The sequence below is a fragment of the Lissotriton helveticus genome, chromosome 8, assembly GCF_964261635.1.
Source record: "Lissotriton helveticus chromosome 8, aLisHel1.1, whole genome shotgun sequence".
Taxonomy (NCBI): Eukaryota; Metazoa; Chordata; class Amphibia; order Caudata; family Salamandridae; genus Lissotriton; species Lissotriton helveticus.
The window spans coordinates 309114066-309122953 of record NC_136069.1 but is presented as its reverse complement, the minus strand read 5'-3'; positions in this window follow the sequence as shown (position 1 = coordinate 309122953).

The window sequence follows — 8888 nt, the reverse complement described above, 5'->3', positions numbered from 1 at the left end:
ACAAAGCATAGCATAGCAAAACACAACAAAACATAGCATAGAATAACAAAACACAACAAAACATAGCATAACATAAAAAAACAAAGCATAGGATAGCAAAACTAAACATAGCATAACAAAACAAAACAAAGCATAGGATAGCAAAACAAAACATAGCATAGCATAACAAAACATAGCATAACATAACAAAACATAGCATAACAAAACACAACAACACATAGCATAACAAAACATAGCAAAACACAACAAAACATAGCATAGCTTAACAAAACACAACAAAACATAGCAAAGCAAAAAACATATAATAGCATAGCAAAACACAGCATACCAAACACAACAAAACATAGCATAGCATAACAAAACATAGCATAGCAAAACAAAGCATAGCATAATAAAACACAACAAAACATAGCATAATAAAACATAGCATAGCATAACAAAGCATAGCAAAACATAGCATAGCACAGCAAAACATAGCATAGCATAGCATAACAAAACACAACATAGCATAGCATAGCACATCAAAGCATAGGATAGCAAAACATAGCATAGCATAACAAAACAAAACATAGCATAGCATACAGCATCACTCCGCACCACCACAGCATCACTCAGGGGCACCACAACATCACTGCGCTACCACAGCATCACTGAACGCCACAGCATCACTCGTTCGCCATCACAACATCAATCAGCGCTACCACAGCATCAATCTGTGCAACCTTTCAACAACACCTTGTTCAAATATGTTCTCTCAATGTTTCAAGCTTTATTACAAATGTAACAAAAAGATGTTAATATTTCACTTCTGTTCTTGGATTTTCGTCACAATAAAATACACTGAACATAATCTTCACAAAAGTTATTTACAAAACTTTCAGCTATTGCCATTATAAATTACCATAACTTTTATTTAAGTATTCATTATTGAAAACAAATTAAAAGCCATTTTTATTTGTAATATCAATACATGTAAGTCATGTAAATACAACACATATTGCATTACAAATGCTATAGGTGTTACATTTGCGAAAGTTATAACTATTGGCATTGTAAATGAAAAAGCTATTAATTTTGCTATTTTCAAATACAAACATAAATAAAAAATGTGTCATTTACAATACCAATAGCTCAAACTTTCCTAATGCGAGACCTATTGCATTGCAAATGCTTGTTGTGGTTGTCATGAGTCAGTAAGTATTTAGATTCAAGAAGATGAGACTGCAAAAAATGCAATATAGCTGAATGTTCTGGCAGCCAGCAAGATTTGGTAAAAGTAGGCTGTATCAAGGCATAAAGCGGCTTGATACGCTGGGCATAATCGGGAATGTAAGTACGCCCGAAGTTTAAAAAAAACATTAAAGATTGTAGTTTTTTCAGAGTTGTAGGAGCGCGCAACTGTGCGCATTTCTCCAGGAAGTGAGGTGCTAAACCTCAACCTTCATTGTTGAGCTCATAGCCCAGGAACAACACAGTGTACTCTGCGATGTGCAACTTTGCAAAGTTAAATTTGTAACCGAAGTCCGCAAACATACAAATGATGCAGTCAACGTGACACAGATGCGGCCATAATTCGTCGTTGGAGAGATAAATATCAACATACGAGCATGCATCAGGGTCGAGTCTCTCTAAAAGAGAGACTATCCAAACAGCAAATACGCCTGGGCTGTTCTTGTAGCCCATGGCTAATCTTCTAAACTGTTTCTGTTTGCCACCAGAAGTAAAAGCTGTCCATTCACTACTAATAGAGGGCAGGTTGTGGCTAAAAAAGCCATTTTCTCACAAGACGATCCACAAGGGCAGAACTGTGAGTATTCTGTACCATGTAGGTCTGACAATGAGAGTTCAAATGGAGGTAATCTAATACCAGACGGTACAACCCATCAAATTTGGTCACAGTAAAAAGAGGATTATTCATGGGTGACACAGATGTTTCAATTACACCTTGATATTCCAATTGTTCAAGGATTTCCGCAACAGGAGCTTTCGCTTCATGCCGCATGGGATATTGGGGTGGTGGCTGTGGCATCGACCGCAATGGAATCTCATGTCCGGGGGAGAGTTTGTCCCATCCACATTGAGTACGGTACAAAGCCGGTGCAAGCACCTCAGCCCACTCTTCTGCAAAATTCTGTGCCTGCTCCTTCGGCACTGTGTGAGCAAAACTGGGGAGGATTACCTCCTCCCCTCTCGGAGCGGCCAAAGAAAAGGTGGGGGCCAGTCTGCCTCCGCTAACAAATTGTCATATCTCTTTTCTTGTACGTTTTATGTCACCTTTAATTAAAAGGACTATGTCAAATAGTCTGTCAGGGGGAGCCACTCTAGTGTCAGCTGTCTCAACAGTAATGAACGTGTCAGTTGCTGTTGCCTTCAGATACGGACGCAGTGCTTCCCGCACTACTGTAACCTCCGCTGCACTGTCGAGCAGCATTAGCGCCCATGTCAGGTTCCGAAGCTGTGTTCTCACTATCCGTGGCATACCTTGCAGTCAAAGCAGCAACCTTCTTTTTCTGAAACTGGGGTTTTTAACGTTGAAAGTTGTCCCGTTTGCCTTTACCTTCTGTCTGGCGGGGCTGCTCACGACCTTGTTGGGCACCCCATCCCTTGCTGCGGTCTCCTCCACTGGTTTGCAAGACCGATGTTTCCTGCAAAGAACAAGGAGAACGTTGATCAGGAACCTGAAATCGATCAGGTGACTCAATATTCGTACGGTCGCGCAAATCATACGTGCGCTCAGTAGACTCAAGTACCTGCGAAGCTGGACGCAAACCTTGTTTCTTCTGTTGCTTCCCCTGTTTTTTTTTACTTCCAAGTTTGTTTAGAAAAGTTTGGACAGTCGTCTTTAGTAGACTTAGCCGTCTGAATTTGCGGTTGAGCAGCCACTTTAGCAAAAGGCTTAACACCCAAACTATTGCGGTCAATGGTCTTATAAGCATCCGCAAAGATTTTCGGTACCTGTCGGGATTTATCGGCATCGGGGACATCGCGTAAAGCATTAGACACCTTGAAGTTCCCCGCATCTCCCTTGATATTACAAGGATGAGATCGGAAACTATGTCAAACACTCCAACGAGTCTCATTCTCAATTTAACAGCCCCCTCTGGACCATGTTGATCTTGGACATGCTTAATCATGGAGGGTAGGACAACCATGGATGGTGTGCCGAAGCACTTAGCATAGACTGCCGCAAATATTTTACCCCTGGTCTCACAATCTGTTACCTCTGGTACTAAGTCTTTCTACAAACTATTGGTCAGAATCCTGTGTTTCTTGACAGGAGTCATGTTAGGAAATACCGCTTCCAGTTGGTCAAATTTCTCAGCAAGCCAAAAAGGCATATCATCCTTATCTTGGGGGGGCTTGCCTACAACCGAATTGACCATGACGGGACTAATCTTCATCCCGGCCGGTCCAACTGGATGCGCGCAGCACCAGGTGCCCCCAGCTGGACGTTGCGGGAAACGTATTGCACCAAAGCCCGATGCACTCCGATGAGGGCGGCATAGAGTATTCGCAACTCAGCTATAGTGACTGTCAGATAACCCAGATGCGGTGTGAACCCGGCCAAAACCGGCCACGTGGCCCCAGGAATAGACAAAGGACCTACCCGAACCACCGTTACCGAGTGGGGAAGGGCGCCATTAAACCAAACTCAATGCTGCCAAGCAGAAATCGAACTCTCTTGTGTCCTATATGGGGCATACTCATTAGGCATGGCAGTGGGAGTGTAAACATGAAATGTACCACTATCCGCATTTACTGCAGGAAAGGTAACCCAAAAGTAGAAAAGCTCAAACGGGTATGCAGCTTCAGCACTCACCACAAAAAGCACTGCCATGCCTTCCAAGGGGATGCCAAACGTCTGTAAATGATTGCAGACGGCCACCCTACTATGTTGTGCGATGTCAACGTCACCCATGAGGACACAGTAGAGAAAATACAATGTAAAGGACATGCAGCACAAAAAGGGTTGTAATTCAAATAAGAACCTTTTTAAAACATCAAGCTTGAATAAACCTATACCGTAACCATATAGGTAGGTTAATCCATCACCACTGTCAGTAGTGAGGGTGTTGTGGATTGTTATAAGCCCTACTCGAGAGTCTCAAATATAAGACCACATCGTTAGGGGCGCCATGTTGTGGGGATTATGCTCATACACAGAACTGTTCACAGAGACCAAGGACCTCAGTGAATTGTGGTGTACCAAAAAACTCACATCAGTACCTAGAACCTCTAACTGACTAGCATCAGTGTCTCGTTAGCACTCTGTCCTATAGCGAAGCTACCAATGATTAGACAACCCAGAACATGCGACTTAGGTTACTCTCAGGAATGGTGGGAATCAAGAACACTCTTTTGTTTGGTTATTCGCATACCAGTCCACAACGTGAGTAAATAGAGACATGGAAAAGTTTAAAATGTTTATTATAAAGATGTGCTCTAAGATGCAGTATTTTTGCTAACATAAGCAGGCATATGATTAAAATTAATACGATCAGCATTGTTACAATTCCTTAAAACACAAAGGGAGAAATCATATAATGATAGTGGAAACAAGTCCTATAGTGCCTGTGTACCACCCTCTCCAGCTAGGAACTAGGTTTTTATAATAATAGAAGGTCTCTTAGGCTTGAATGGGGCACCCCATACCTCCAAGATCAGCAGAAGTGAATCACATCAGGATCAGCAAAGCTCTCTCTCTCTGGAAACGGATTTTCTCCAAGTGCACAAGTGCATGCAGTACCATATTAAAGGTGCTAGAATTTCAGTTAGCTGTGTGCATGTTGTGTCTAGAGCGTGGGCCGATCAGCCCGAATAACAGCTTACATTGTTATGGTAACCTTGGAGGCTTCTGCACACACTGTACAGATTGAGGTTGTCATGTAAGTCTAGGGATGTTGAAAACAAGCCTTTCTCATGTGAAGAAATTCAAGCAGTCTAACTTATAACAACAGTTACATGCAGTGTTGTGTGCAAAAGCTGCAAAATGGCGTTTAAAGGTCTAATAAGCTTATGCTAACATAGCAATGTGTGCATGCAGGGCCCTGCCTTCATTACAGTTGGCTAAGGCTTGCGCCAAAGCCAGGTGGAGACCACCACTCTAGTCAGGGCAAGGGAGTTACACACTGAAGATAACGCCTGCTCACCCCCTTGGTAGCTTGGCACGAGCAGTCAGGCTTATCCCGGGGGCAATGTGTAAAGCGTTTGCGCAACACACTCCCACAGCAGCAACACAATAGGCGCACCACAAAAGGAACTTTACACAAGGTTATATATCAAAATAGCCTTTGTATTGTCATAAACACATTAGAATAGTAATCACACAATATACACTGTGCCAACTGGCACTAGGTAATATTTACGGGGGATTATATACACATGACAGGGCCAATTGTGCCAATGTCAGAACCATTAGAAATGCACGTAGTAAATGTAAATCACAACCACTAACTACTGGTAAACTGAGGAACGTAGCATCATATTCTGCAACATAAAATATAGGATGCACAAATCACCTTGCGCATTAATCACATTAGTCATAGAACCACATTAGCATAATGCATGACGCAATAGGCATCACAGAAGGCATCATAAGCATAAATACATTATGCAATACCTGTAAGCATGAGGACCATCACATAAACACATCGGGCAGCACATTAGGGCCATGCTCCCTATCAATACTCAACGGAATCCCTGGCCAACTGGCCTTCCTATGAGGCTCAGATGCCCTTTTGTCCATACATGGCAGGCCGTAATCAGAGGACCTATCACGGGCGCTCGGGCTGCCTCAGCAGCGAAAGCAATGGGCACAAAGCACTGTGCGCGTGGGAGTCCCGCTCCGGGACGTCCAAACCAGAAATCTGCCCAACGTTGCAGCTGCCCGCTTCAGAGGTGCAGCTGCAAAGAAATTAGCCCAGGCACCACCCTGCCGCTCGAGCCCAACTCCGGGACTCGGAATTTCCACTGACCCAAACGTTGCAGCAGCCCGCAACTGCGGCGCCGCTGAGTCCAAAAGGGGTCGGAGCTCTCTCTGGGCATTAAGGGCAGCCCCAACGTTGCAGCTGCCCACTGACAAAACGGGGTAACTGTGACAACCACCAACCACGGGCGCTTCTGGTGCCACTCCCAATGCCTGTAATGCAGCCCCCACTCACCTGCACTCTCTGGGGACTTCTGCAGACTTCTCTGTGGAGCCTACAAGGTTCCAGGCGATCAGGCGGCATGTAGGATTCCTCCCTCCAACACAGGAGCCCCGCCAGTAACTGCAGCACTTCTCGGCTTCTCAGCTGGCACCACGGGGCTCTCCCTCGCTCTCAGGTGCCCCGTCTGAAGATGCCGACTCCCTCCTCGCCGGGACGCCCTGGGAGGCGGGCTAGGCTCCTGTCCTCCCTCCGCCTTCTCTTACCAGCCGATTCAGAAAGGGGGTGGTGATGGACAGAGCATCTGAGTTAAACAGAACACTCATACCCAGTGAAAAGATCAGGGCTTGATCCATCACCGTTTTTTAGCTCACTGCACCATCCCAGTTCAGAACCTGGCTATATGCAAATTAGTCTGACCCTGGCCCAGTGCATCATGGGAACAGGGAAGACCAAACTACCAAGCCAATTCTTTACTGGAAAGGAAACAAGCTTCCGGGGACCGGTTTCTGGCATTGCAGCCGTCTTCGGCCCGGCTTGCTTGAATCCTAATGGTGCAGTGAGCAAGGGACTCACATCTGAGCATACCCTGCCACTCCTATAGTGGCCAAAACGATTCAGAAAGGGGGTGGTGATGGACAGAGCATCTGAGTTAAACAGAACACTCATACCCAGTCAAAAGATCAGGGCTTGATCCATCACCGTTTTTTAGTTCACTGCACCATCCCAGTTCAGAACCTGGTTATATGCTAATTAGTCTGACCCTGGCCCAGTGCATCATGGGAACAGGGAAGACCAAACTACCAAGCCAATTCTTTACTGGAAAGGAAACAAGCTTCCGGGGACCGGTTTCTGGCATTGCAGCCGTCTTCGGCCCGGCTTGCTTGAATCCTAATGGTGCAGTGAGCAAGGGACTCACATCTGAGCATACCCTGTCACTCCTATAGTGGCCAAAACGACTCAGAAAGGGGGTGGTGATGGACAGAGCATCTGAGTTAAACAGAACACTCATACCCAGTCAAAAGATCAGGGCTTGATCCATCACCGTTTTTTAGCTCACTGCACCATCCCAGTTCAGAACCTGGCTATATGCAAATTAGTCTGACCCTGGCCCAGTGCATCATGGGAACAGGGAAGACCAAACTACCAAGCCAATTCTTTACTGGAAAGGAAACAAGCTTCTGGGGACCGGTTTCTGGCATTGCAGCCGTCTTCGGCCCGGCTTGCTTGAATCCTAATGGTGCAGTGAGCAAGGGACTCACATCTGAGCATACCCTGCCACTCCTATAGTGGCCAAAACGATTCAGAAAGGGGGTGGTGATGGACAGAGCATCTGAGTTAAACAGAACACTCATACCCAGTCAAAAGATCAGGGCTTGATCCATCACCGTTTTTTAGTTCACTGCACCATCCCAGTTCAGAACCTGGTTATATGCAAATTAGTCTGACCCTGGCCCAGTGCATCATGGGAACAGGGAAGACCAAACTACCAAGCCAATTCTTTACTGGAAAGGAAACAAGCTTCCGGGGACCGGTTTCTGGCATTGCAGCCGTCTTCGGCCCGGCTTGCTTGAATCCTAATGGTGCAGTGAGCAAGGGAGTCACATCTGAGCATACCCTGCCACTCCTATAGTGGCCAAAACGATTCAGAAAGGCAACTAGCCGGCAACTTCCTTTCAGCGCAAGTGGGACTTCCCTAAGCTTATGGGAGCCCCGCTTGGGTTTGGCTGATGTCTGACCGACTCGGCCGGCCCCGTCCACCTCAAGTCTGCCTGGCTTCCTCGTCACGTCTGCTGCGCTTTTCCTCCCCGGGCCACGGTGGTGAATCTTCTTTTCTGGGCAACAGCACAGGGTAGGCTCCCGTCTGAACAATAAAACCTCAAGCGGGGTGGGCACCTGCTCCCATTAAAGTAAACAGTCACCAAAAATGCGGGGTAGGCACCCGCTAGAGAGCATGAATGCGGGGTGGGCTCCTGTTTGATTCCCAGCAAAGCCGGGGAATCCCATACAATGCAGCCTCGCGCTGCAGGCCCCAGCAGTCCTCCTGGGGCAGAAATATAGCACTCACCAGGACAAAAGTCAAGCTCTCTGCAAAATAAGTAAAGCGCTCTTCAGGTGCTAGAACCCAAAGTCCAGAGGGGCAAAGGCTGAACCAAAGCGTCTTTGGTGCTGGGGGGACCCAGCAAGGCGCAGCCAGGCAGGCCAGCACGCAGGGACCCCCAGGAAACAGCTGGGTCCCACGGCGGTTCCTCCTGGCAGAGTGTCCCCTCAGAGTCATCACAAGCACAACATTTTCATGGGGTCACAGCCCCTACATTTATAGGACATTTTCCTTTATGTCACAGCACAGGGCTTGGGAAACTAAATACAACTGGTTTTGGAGCACTCTGTTTACCAGGCTCCTCTTCCCTATTGTTCGGTGGGGGCTTGTCATTAGACACACCACAGGGGGGCAGAGCCAGCATTCACTAGGGCAGGCACACTCCTATTCAGGGGTTAGGGACTTCTCCTCTCACTACTCAAAATTTAGATGTCCCATTCAGCCTAACGCTGACTCATCCTGCTCCTCCTGGAGCCACCCACACCTCACCAGCCCCTGTCACTCAAAAGCCAGACATGCAATTCACATCAGGCAGGCAGACACATAGCACACAGAAATGCCAACTTCTAAAAGTGGCATTTCTAAAATAACCATAACAAATCTGCGCACACCATTGCGCAGCATTTATTAATACCATTTCA